Genomic DNA, 14,181 nt, shown 5'->3' on the forward strand with positions numbered 1-14,181 from the left:
CGTGCCACACGGAGCTGCCGCACGCAACTACTTGATCTCGCCAGTCATATCGCTCCGGCAGCGTATGTACGTGTACAAGCATTCGTATATAATAACAACAAATTAATCACAGCATTGTCTTAAACGTACAATCAACTAATTAGAGAGACACATTTTCTAATAAATACAAATTCTGAAATTTAGAAAAATATCGAAAATATCATAACTATAAATTACAGTATGCATAATTGAATACAAAACTGCGAATGAATTCATAAAATGCATTATCAAGTTTAAAGAAATTAAGGAATACTGTACAGTAGTGTGTCTCCGATCTACGGTAGGTAGCTACAAACCCACTCCAGCCGTGTCACTCTAGGTAGCGTAGGTGCGTATACAACCAATCGTGTAAATTAAAAATAAGCTTATCAAAATAATATCATACACGTGCGCTCATCTAATTCTGGAGACACTTTTACTAGGAAATACAATTTTTTACATAAAAAATTGGAAATTATTATGAAAATCGAAAACATTATAACTGTAACTTGCAGTGTGCAGAAATGAATGGAAGACTGGCGAAAAATGCATTCGGTACGGTATCAAGGTTAAACAAATTAACGAAGATCATACAGCAGTGCCACTTCGATCTGTCGTACGCAACTACAAGAACTCACCAGTAGAGTCGCTCCGGAAGCGTAGGTACGTATATAGACAATCATATAAAATAAATATAAGCTTAACATAATATTGTAATAATCGTACACTCAACTAATTCCAAAGGCACTTCTACCACGAGAAACGGTTTTGTAAACAAAAAATTGCAAATTCTTTTAAAAATCGAAAATATCATGCAGAAAATTACAGCAATTATAAATAAATACAAAGCTGAGGAAGAATTTATACGGTACAATATTGTGATTAATGAAATTAAAGAAGAACTTCCAGTTTCGATATGCAGTACCTGCAAGGCCACATCAGTCCCGTCGCCCTGACAGCGTAGGTACGTATACTGTCAGGCTTATAACAACTTAACATAATATTGACATAAATGTTCACACAAATATTTCCAACGACACATTTATTAGGAAATACAATTTTTTAATCTAAAAATTGAAAATTATGATAAAAGAATAGAAAATATTATAACAGTAAATAACATAATGTATAAATGAATGGAAAAATTGGGTGAAAATGAATACTGTGTAAAATCATGGTTAACGAAATTATGCAAGACCATCCAGTATGCCGCTCCGATTTGCCGTACGCGCCGACAAGTCCAGTCCAGCCGAGTCCTTCCGGCAACGTAAGTACCTATATAGAGTAACATATAAAGCATCACGAAGTTTTACAAAATAATGTCCTGAACGTACAGTAGACGAATTATAAAGACACTATTACAAGAAGGTTAAATATTTTTTCATTATAAATTGAAAATTTTGGAAAAACTGTAAATATCATAATGAAATAATCAGAGAGCAATCAGCAGTGTCGCACCGATCTAACGAACGCTACTACATGAGCACTGCAGCTGGGACGCTTCAGAAGCGTAGGTACGGATAGAGACAATCCTATCGCATAACCAAGAATTTAACAAAATATTGTCATAGAGGTACACTCAACTATTTCCAAAGGTCCTTTTCCAAAGAAATACAATTACTTCCACTAAAAATAGGATATATAGAAGTAATCGAAAAATCATAACAGTAAATTACAGTATGTAGAAGCAAGAAGAAATCAGTGAAAGATTCCATACAGTACGATATCAAAGATAATGAAATTAACGAAAATGTCGATAATGTCCACCCGTTCGACCGTACGCAACTGCAGGACCACTTCAGTCGTGTTGCTCACGCAGCCCAGGTACATTTAGAGGCAATCATATTGACACAACTCCAGTCGTGTCTTTACGGAAGCGTAGGTGCGTATACAGACAATCGTATAATATAACAATAAGATTAACAACATAATGCCAATGACGTACACTCAACGTATTACAAAGCCACTTTTACTGAGAAATACAGTTTCTAAAAGTAAAAATTGGAAATTATGAAAAAAATCCAGAATACCAGAACAGTAAATTACAGTATGTGTAGATAAATATAAAACTGCGATAGATTGCAGACGGTGTAGTATTGTGGCTAATGAAATAAACGAAGGCCGTCCAGTAGTGTCATTCCGCAGTGCCGTACGCAACTACAAGAGGAGTGCGTTCGAGTCGCTGCGACAGCGTTCGTGCGCATGCAGACAATCATGCAAATAACAATAAATTTAACAAAATATTGTCATAAACGTACACTCAACAAATTAAAGTGTCACTTCTCGTGAGGAATACAATGTTTTAAACTAAGGATAGAAAATTCTGAAGAAAATCGAAAATAGCATAACAGTGCAATACAGTATGTACAAATAAATGGGAGACTACCAAGGAATGCATACGATTAAGGATCATGGCTAATGAAATTAACGAGGACCATCCAGTAGTGCAACTCCGAACTGCCGTAGGCAACAACAAATCATCGTCAGTCGTGTAGATGCGGGAGCGGAAGTACGTATACAGACAATTACATAAAATAACAATGAATATAAAATGATATTGTCATAAACCTAAACTGACATAATTCACAAGAAACTTTTACTGGGAAATAGAATTTCTTATTATTAAAATTGGAGGTTTTGGAAAGCATGGAATATATCACAATAGTAAACTACACCATGTAGAAATAAATAGAAAGACGCGAAAGAATGCATACGGTAAAATATTGTGGTTAAAGAAATGAAAGAAGACAATCCAGTAGCGCCGCGCCGTTCTATTCTACGCAACTCCAACGCCTCGCAAGTATTGCCCGTCCTACACCGTAGGTTCGCTTGCAGGCAATAATACAAAATACAGAAACGTGAAATAAAAATAAGTTTAACAAAATAATATCATAAACATACACTCAAGAAATTCCATGGACACTTTTACAATGAAATATAATCTTTTAAACATAAATTAAAATTTTCGAAGAAAATCATAAATATAATAAGATTAAAAAGCCGTAATTATAAATACATGGAACACTAGAAAAAAAATGCTTACGGTACGAAATCAAGGTTGATGAAGTTAACAAAGCTCGAACAGATTTCCGTTCCGTTTTGCCGTACGTAACTACAAGACCACTCTTTCGTGTAGATCCGGAAGCGAAAGTGCGCCTACGGGATATTATATGAAATAAAAATAACTATAACAAAATAAAGTCATAAACGTAAACTCAGCAAGTTCTCAAAGCACTTCTACTGAGGAATAAACAATTTCAAAATAAAAATTGAAAATTTTGAAAAAGAATTGAAAATATCGCAACATTAAATTACAGAATATATAATTAAATGGATCAATTCGGGAAACTATGTATATGGTTCAAAATGATGGTCGGAAACAGTAGCGATGACCATCCAGTATGGCGCACCGATCTGCCGTACACTACTACAAGTCTACTCCAGCCGTGTCGTTCCAGAAGCGAAGGGACGTACACAGACAATCATATAAAATAACAATAGTTTAAACAAAATATCGTCATAACCGTACACTGAACCAATTACTAAAACACTCTTATAAAGAAATACAATCTTTTAATCCTAAATGAGAAAATTTTGAAAAAAAATCGGAAATTTCATAGCAGTATATTACAGTGCGAATACATAAATGGACAGCTGGGAAAAATGCATTTGGTACGATATTAATTTTAATGAAATTAACAAAATCCATACAGTGGTTTCGCTCCGATCTCCCGAACACAATTAAAAGACCACTCCAGTCCTTTCGATCCGTTGGTACGTATACAGACTCTCATATAGAATATCAATGAATGTAATAAAATATTGTCATAAACATACACTGAACTAATTGCAAGGGCACATTTCTTAAGATATACATTTTTTTAATTTATAAAATTTGACACTTTGTGAAAAGTAGTATATATTATAACAGTGAATTACAGCATGTGTAAATAAATGGAAGGCTGGGAAAAATGCATACGGTACGTAATCTGGGGTAGGGAAATTAACGACGTCAATACAGTACGGTCGCTCCAATCTGTCGAACGCAACAACACGACCACTCCAGACCAGTTGTTCCGGAAACGTAGGTTCGTATGCAGACAGTCATATGAAATAACAATGTGTTCTAGAAAATATTGTCATAAATATACACTAAAATAATTCCAAAGGCATTTTTCCAAAAAATACAATTTTCCAAGCTAAAAATTGGAAATAATATGAAAAATGGAAAATATCACAGCAGTAAATCGCAGCATGTATAAATAAGTTGAAAACTGTGAAGGAATGCATGCGGTACAATATCAAGGTTAATGAAATTCACAAAGACCATATACAAGAGTCGCACCTATCTTGTGAACGCATCTACATCATAACTCCAGTCGTGTCGCGCATGGCAACGTAGGTGCGTATAGAGACAATCATTTAAAATGACATTAAGCTTAACAATATAATATAACAAACGAACACTCACATAATACCAAAGACACTTTTACTGATAAATACAATTTTTTAAACTAAAAATAGAAACATTTGAAAAAAAAATCTAAAATATCCAAGCAGTAAATGACAGTGAGTAGAATTAAATAGAAATCTGCGATGGAATACAAACGATACAACATAGAGTTTAAGGAAATTAACAAAGACCACATACCAGCGTCGCACCTATCTTGTGAACGCAACTACAACATAACTCCAGCCGTGTCGATCCGGAAGTGCAGGTACGTACACAGACTATCGCATAAAATAATATTAAGATTAACAAAATAATGTAAGAAACGTACAATCAACTAATTCTGATGACACGTTTACTAAGGAATACAATTTTTTGAAATAAAAATTGAAAATTAGCTCTATTGATATTTTCGACTAGTATAGTGGTGAGATAATTTTATTGCATATATAATATGAAAATTTGTTCTACTGAAAATTTTTAGATTTTACCGAACAAAATTAGCTCTATTGATATTTGCGATTAGTATTGTGGAGAGCTAATTTTATTGCATATATAATATGAAAATTTCTTATATTGAAATTTTTGGATTTTATGGTGTAAAATTAGCTCTACTGATATTTTCGACTAGTATGGTGGTGAGTTAATTTTATTGCATATATAATATGTAAATTTGTTTCATTGAAATTTTTTATTGTTGACAAATTTTATTATAATTTTAAATATAAATGGGATAAATGTTATGCTTCTAGATTCATAATCTATCGATATATTATAAGATAATATTAAATATTAAATTTAAATTTTATAATTGATTTTATTTTACTGTAATAAATAACTTATTTTATATTATTTTAGTCGAGTAGTATATATTTAACTTTATACTATTATAATTAATTTTACACTATTTTTATAGTATACATTTAATTTCACTTTATTATTGTTAATTTTATACTACTTTAGTCGAGTAGTATAGATTTAATTTTATATTATTGTTTAAATAATTAATTTCAATATAAAATTTATAAGTATTAAAAATTATTTTTAATATTTTATAGGTTTATTAATTTATTTAAGGTCACAAAACCTATAATTGTTAATTAATTTTAATATTTTATAGGTTCTGAATTTAATTTATTTAAGGATACGAAACCTATAAATAATAAAAATATATTTTATTATTTTATAGGTTTTAAATTTAATTTATTTAGGAATATAAAATTTGTAAATATTAAAAATTAATTTTAATATTTTATAGGGATTAGGTTTTAAATTTAATTTATTTGTGAATATAAAATCATAAATGTTAAAAATTATTTATTTTATTACTTTATATACTTATTTATTTAATTTATTCATAATAATTTATTATATATGTAATAATATGTCTGATAAAGGAATATTTTGATAAAATAATTATGTAAATTTATTTACTACTATTAGTTATAAAAATAATGAAATAATATTAAAAATTGTAGTATAATTTAATTTCAAATAAATTATATGAATTAATTTTATAAAATAAATCTATAAATTTTATATATCAAATTTTTATTTTATATTTATTTTTTTTATTATTACCAAATGTTATTTTCTAGTGATTTATTTTTGAGCTGGTAATATTTATTAGAATTAGAGTAATTAATTTAAATTCTAATAATAACTTATCAAGTTTAATGATTTCTTGTATATCAATTATTTCTAGAATATTATTGGTAATTTTTATAATAAATTTTATAAATTTGGTTGAAATAATTTATTTAAGAAATTTATTAAATTATTTTTCATTTATTTCATTGATAATGAAATAAGGATTATTTTCTAATAATTAAATCTTAGGAATTAATAAATTGAAATTGTATTTTTCTATCATCAACTTTAATAAAATTTATTACTTTAAATTTCTATTGTTTAATTTTAAAATTTGATTATAAAATAATTTTGTTTGGAAATTTTCGAATTTTACATTTATCTATTTATATATTAAAATTAATTAATATAAAAATAATTAATAGGTGTTCAACTTTAATGTTAAATTATATATTAATAAATTGTTTATTATATTAAAGAAAGATATTTTTTTTTATTAATATTATTTTATATATTAGTTATTTATATGTTATTATTTATATTATATAAATATAAATTTATAGATAATAATTTCAATATTTTTATATTAAGTTATAAAAATAATTTAATTATTTTATTTATATTAATTTCATTAATTTGTTCAATTTTACCAATTCTTTTTCTCTATTATTATTGATTAAAAATTTTATATTTATTACTGAATATTATATATTTATTAGATTTATAATTTCATTAATTAGAAATGTTTATTTATATTGTTATATAAAATTTATTATATTTTAATTTATAAATATAAACTTTTATTTTAAAAAATTTGTTATTAATTATAATTTTAAGTTTAATTTTTTGATATTATTTCTTCTGATATTTAAAATTTTGATAGTATTTATGTTTAATATATTATAAATATTATATAATTAATATATTTTATTTATATAATTTTAAATTTGCAATTTAATGCTTTTTTAGACTATAATTAAAAATTAATAAATATAAAAAGTATTAAGTCTGATAAAAGAAATGAATACAAATTTATTAATAAAAATTTAATATTTTTTAATACTATACAAATTTTAAGTTAAATTGACAACTATTAATTTTCAAAATTAAAAATAAATTTTAATTTAAATTTTAAGTAAATGATTAATATCAAAAAATCATAAGGATATTGGCATTCTTTACTTTACATTAGCTATAAGATCAGGAGTAATTGGATCTTCTTTAAGATCTTTAATTCGCGTAGAATTAAGAATTCTTGGAAAGTTTTTAAATAATGATATATTATATAATTCTTTACTTACAAGTCATGCATTTTTAATAATTTTGTTTATGGTTATACCTTTTTTAATTGGAGGATTTGGTAATTGATTAATTCTTTAATATTAAGATCACCTGATATATTGTTTCATCGAATGAATAATATTAGAATTTGATTATTACCTCCTTAATTATTATTATTATTAACTACAAGAATTTTTAATTTTATACCTAGAACGGGTTGAACTGTATATCCTCCTTTATCTAATTATGTTTTTCATTCATCTGCGTCTGCAGATTTTAAATTTTTTCTCTACGTATATCTGGTATTTCATCACTTATAGGAGCTATAAATTTAATAACTACTATTGGATTAGATGTAGATACTCGTGCTTATTTTACATCGGCAAATATGATTATTGCTGTTCCTACTGGTATTAATGTTTTTAGATGATTAGAAACTAATAATGGTCCGAAATTTAAAATAAATAATTCTATTGTATGATCTTTAGGTTTCATTTTATTATATACAATTGGAGGATTAACAGGAATTATACTATCTAATTAATCTAGTCATAGTATTTTACATGATACACATTATGTCGTTGCTCATTTTCATTACGTTTTATCAATAGGAGCTCTTTTTTCTATTATTTAAAGATTTAATCACTGATATCCATTAATCACTGGTTTAATATTAAATAAAAAATGATTAGCTTATCAATTTTCAATAATATTTTTTGGAGTAAATATAATATTTTTTCCTCAACATTTTTTAGTTTTAATAGGAATACTTCGACGTTATTCTGATTATCCTGATTCTTATTATTCTTGAAATTTATTATCTCCAATTGGTTCTATTATTTCATTAAATGGAATAACTTTTTTATTATTTTTAACTTTAGAAAGTTTAATTTGTAAACGTTTATTATTATTTAAATTTTTTCACTCTTCTTTAGAATGATTAATAAATTATCCTCCATCAAATCATTCATTTAATGAGTGTAGAATTTTAATGATTAAAAAATTTGAATATGGCAGAAAATTGCAATGAATTTAAAATTCAATTATATAAAATTTAATTTTATTATTAGAAATAGCAACATGAAATATATTTTTATTTCAAAATCCAAATTCGTTTTATTCTGAAAATTTCAGTTATTTACATAATTTTTTTATAATATTTATATTAATAATTACTGTTTTTAGTTCATATTTAATTGTTGATATTTTAAATAACAAATTTATTAATTTATATTTATTAAAAAATCATTTAATTGAAGTAATTTGAGCAATTACTCCAATAACGATTTTGTTATTTATTTGTTTTCCATCTTTAAAGATTTTATATTTCATTGATGACCTATTAAATCTATATTTCAAATCAATATTAATGTATGAATCAATAAATCAATTTCGATAATTAGATACATATAATCTAATAATTATTCCTATAAAATTACCTTTACGCTTATTAGTAACATCAACTGATGTGATTCATTCTTGAACTGTACCATCCTTAGGTATTAAAATTTTATATAAACTACATAAAGGATTGGAATTCATATTCACTAAATTTATAAACAATAAATTACCTCTTATTTGGTTTCAATTAAATACAATATATATTCGTTATATTGTTCGTTTATATTAATCTTCGTTAATATAAATTAAATTCAAGTATAAATTTTTATTTATTAAAATTAATATAATTCGAAAAGGATATAGAATATTTGATATTGTTCTAATAATTAAATTTAAATTTCTAAATGAATTTACTTTTGAAATAAAATAATATTCAATTATTAAATCTTTAGAATATAGTCCAGCTAGAAGAGGAAAACCTATTAAACTAAATAAAGGAAATATAAAAATTAATCTTCTTATTGGATAAATATAAAACATTCCATTATCAAATTTTTAATTTTGATTATTATTTAAATAATGGATATAACTTCCTACACAAATAAATATTAAAGATTTAAATATTGCATGAATAAATAAATGTGAAAAAGCCAAATCCATTAACTTTTATAATAAAATTTTTACTATGAAACTTAATTGACTTAAACAGAATATGCAACCATTTTTTGTATATCTAATTCAAAATTTGCAGACATACCTGAATACAATATTGTTGATCTAGAAATTAATAAAATAAAATTATTATAATTCATTTCAAATAATTGTAAATATCGAAATAATAAATATACACCTGCTGTTACTAATGTTGACGAATGAACTGAAGGTGAAACTGTTGATGGAGCTGTTATAGCTTTTGGCAATCATGTACAAAATGGAATTTGTGCTCTTTTAGTATAAATTATTATAATAAATAAAATTATTATTAAATTATTAAATTTATATAGTAATAAATTTCATCTATCAAATATTATTATTATGGAAATTAATATTAATAAGGAACAATCACCCAAACGATTTAAAATAATTGTTAATATTCCTGAATTCAAAGGTTTATTGTTTTGATAATAATTAATTAAACAATAAGATATTAATCGCAATCCATCAAAACCAATTATAATAGATAATATATTAAAACTCATAATTAAAAAATATATAGAAATTAAAAATAATATTATTAAATAAAAAAATCGTTTAATTAAAAAATTTTCTAAATTTATATAACCAATTCTATATAATAAAATTATTGATATAATTAATGATACTAAAAATAAAAATATTCTTATTGAAATTAAATAAATTATAAAATTAAATTTTATAGAATTTAATCGAAAAATATTTAATTCTATAATAATAACATTATTAATTAATAAATAATAAAAATTTAAAATAAAAAATGTAAACTTCAAAAAAATAATTAAATTCTATAAACATATAAATAAATTATAATTTAAAATTAATATCTCATTAATAAAATTAATTTTTAAAATTAATATTTTGTCATTATTTAAATTTAAATTAAAATTAAATTGAATACAAAAATATTTAAAGGAATTCAATGTATTATTAATGTAAAATAATTAATTAAATTACCATTTAATAAATTAAATGTAAAATAATAATTACCATTATTAATAAATGAGAATAAATAAATCGAGTTAATAAATCTTAATAAACAATATAAAAATAATGTTAATAATAAAACTTATATCTAATTGACGTAAACATGTAATTCTGAAAATTAGTATACCTGAAATTCTAATTATTGAAATATAATTATTTATTTTTAAAAAATAATATTTAGAAATAAATTATTATCGTAATAATCCATAACTACCTAATTTTAATATAATTGATGCTAAAATTATTGAACCATTAAAAGGTTCTTCAACATGAGCTTTTAATAATCATGAATGTATTATATATATATGAATTTTAACGAAAAACGATAATAATATATAAATAAATATGAATATTGAAATATAATTATTAGTTAATTCTATTAATTCGAATTTTAAATTATTATTTTTTATATATAAATATAAAATAATAAGTAATAAAGGAAATGAAAAAATAAAGGATAAAATATTAAATAAAATCTTGCTAAAATTCGATTTATAGAATAACCTCAATTTATTAATAATAAAAAAAATATTAATAACCTAGCTTCCAATATTAAATAAAAAGATAAATAATTTAAAGAAATAAAAAAAAATATATAAATATCATTATTATATAATTAATTACTAAACATAATTTATTTTCTTTATTTAAATTTAAGAAAATTAATGAAAAAATTCATAAAGTTAAAATTAATAAATAAAAGGAACAAAATCTTAATATTAAATTTATAATAATAAATCTTAAATCTAATCAAATATTATTATAAAAAAAGTTATTAAAAATAATGAATTAGAATCTATAGTTATGTTATTTTTAGATAAACAAAATGTTAGTAATGAAATAAATAATTCATTCATTTAAAAATTTTAATTAATTAATCTAATTAATTTAATTTTTTGATGACCATATATATAATTTAATCTTAATACTAAAGATAATCATAAAATTGCTTCTCCTACTGAATAAATTAAATATATTAAATAAATCCATCTATTATTATCAAATATTAAATATATTAAAATAGTAAATGAAATATATTCAATTAAAATTAAAAATATAAATAAATATTTATTAAAATAAAATAGTATAATAAATTTAAATAATAAAATAATAATTACAATTTCAACAGTTATATTATTAATATAATAAAAACATTAATTTTGTAAATTAATATTAATAATTAATTATTTAAGGCAAAATTATGTTTTCATATTAATAAAATTCAAAAATATTTTTAAATAAAATTATTATAGTATCCAAAACAATTGTTTTTAATAAACTATTTTGTGAAAATTAAATTAGGTATTAATATTAATATACATATAATATAAATATAATTTATAATAATAATAATAAATTTGACATCATTAATTATATCATTTTTAATTGTAAGTTTAATGTTAGAAATTAATAATTTTTATTCTCCTATAAAATATTTATTATTTTTTTTAATTTATTCAATAAGAACATTTTTTTTAATTATTATCTTAATTATAATATATCTTATATATAAACTAATTACATTTATAATTATTAATATTTCAGGTATTATAAATATATTTTGATATTTAATTACTTTATTAAATTTACCAAAGCTTAAATTTAATAAAATTAATATTCTATGATTATTTATCAATTGATTAATAATTTATACATATATATAAAAATTAATATTTATCTAAAAATTACTGATTTAATTATTTGAATGTAAATTTAAATAATAATTTCTTAATAATTATTGAAATAAAAAAAATTTATTCAAATATTAATATATTATTTTTTATAATTATAATATTATTTATTAATCTATATTTTTCAGTTAAAATGACATCTATTATAAAAAAATGTATACGAAAAAAAATTAATATGAATAAATATAAAAAATTAAAAAGCGAAAAGACATTAAAATTTATTTTTAATTTTATTTATTTACCAACACCGATTAATATTAATTATATATGAAATTTTGTATCAGTTCTTGGTTTATTTTTGTTAATTCGAATTATTTCAGGTTTTAATTTATCAATAAATTATTGTCCAAACATTAATTTAGCGTTTATAAAAACTTCTCATATTATAAAAGAAGTAAATTCTGAATGATTAATTCGATTAATTCATATAAATGAAGCATCCCTTTATTTTATTGTAATATATTTACATATTCATCGAAATTTATTTTATTATTCATTTAAATTAAATATAGATTGAAATATTGGAATTACAATTCTTTTATTATGAATAATAACAGCATTTATAGGTTATGTTTTACCATGAGGACGAATATATTTTTGAGGAGCTATAGTAATTAGAAATTTAGTATCAGCAGTTCCTTACATTGGCCAATTATTAGTGGAATGAATTTGAGGAGGATTCTCAATTATTAATTCGATATTAAATCGATTCTTTTCATTAGACTATATTTTACCATTAATTATTATAGTAATAGTAATACTACATTTAATTATTTTACATATTACAGGATCAACAAATCCTGTAGGAACAAATAGAAATATTCATAAAACTCCTTTTTATCCGTACTATATAATTAAATATTTATTAGGATTCATTATCATTCTAACTTTATTTATATTTATTAACATTCAATATCCTTATTATTTTGGCGATCCTGATAATTTTAAAATAGCTAATTCAATAATTACACCAATTCATATTAAACCAGAATGATATTTTTTATTTGCTTATCCAATTTTACGATCAATTCCTAATAAATTAGGAGGAGTAATTAGATTAATATTTTCAATTGTAATTTTATTTACATTACCTTTAATAAATTATAATTATTTTAAATATTTAAAAAATTATCCTATTAGACTATTCTATTATTGATACTTTATTAGTAATTTTATAATATTAACATGATTAGGAGGACAAATAATTGAATATCCTTATATTAATTTAAATATTTTTTTTACTTTATCATATTTTTTATATTATATTATTTCATTTAAATTAAATAAATTTTGAGATTATTTAATTTATTACATTTAATGAACATGAATAATCATATACTATGAAAATATGTTTTAAAAATTAAACTTTTTATTACCTTAGAAAACAAATTATAATTTTTTTATTAAATATATTAATATTAAATAATTTATAATAATAATTAATTTATCAGTTCAACAAGAACTTATTATCTGATCAAACCGAATAGGTAATAATAATGCTCGAATTCAAATCAATAAAATTAAATTTAATATATAAATGACAAAAAATATTAATGATCAATAATTATAATTAAAAAATATAATTACCAATTATAACCTTATAAATATAATATTTAAATATACCGATAAAAAAATTGTTGTAAATATTCTTCTGTGATATTCAATATTAAAACCTGATACTAATTCTGATTCGCCTTCAATTAAATCAAAAGGTGTTCGATTTAAATCAACTAATAAACTAATAAAATATATAAAATATAAAGGATTTGTTTAAATAAAAAATACAACATTTAATTGATTTAATTTTAAATTCATTGAAGAAAATCTTTCTATTAAAATAAAAAAAATTAAAATTACCAAAAAATATTCTAATTGCAAATGAAATTATTTGAGCAATTGATCGAATAGATCCTAATATTGCATAATTATTATTTGCAAATCATCCAACTAAAAAAACTGGAAAAATTATTAATCTTATAATAGAAAGAAACATAAACATTTATTATATACAATAAAATTATTTCTCATTGAAAGTCCTATCGTACAACTAATTAATCAAATTATTATAGACTGAAACAGATCTGACTTACGTCGATCTGAACTCAAATCATGTAAGATTTTAAAAGTCGA

The 14,181-nt window shown here is 21.8% G+C and overlaps 2 pseudogenes; both read left to right on the forward strand.

Annotated features, from left to right (window-relative positions):
• Positions 1–1,224: 1,224 nt before the first annotated feature.
• On the forward strand, positions 1,225–8,279 carry LOC143219853 (cytochrome c oxidase subunit 1 pseudogene; annotated as a pseudogene).
• Positions 8,280–12,226: 3,947 nt separating this feature from the next.
• LOC143219854 (cytochrome b pseudogene) lies at positions 12,227–13,369 on the forward strand (annotated as a pseudogene).
• The last annotated feature ends 812 nt before the right edge of the window (positions 13,370–14,181 follow it).

This window comes from Lasioglossum baleicum, unplaced genomic scaffold, assembly GCF_051020765.1.
Source record: "Lasioglossum baleicum unplaced genomic scaffold, iyLasBale1 scaffold0079, whole genome shotgun sequence".
Lineage (NCBI taxonomy): Eukaryota > Metazoa > Arthropoda > Insecta > Hymenoptera > Halictidae > Lasioglossum > Lasioglossum baleicum.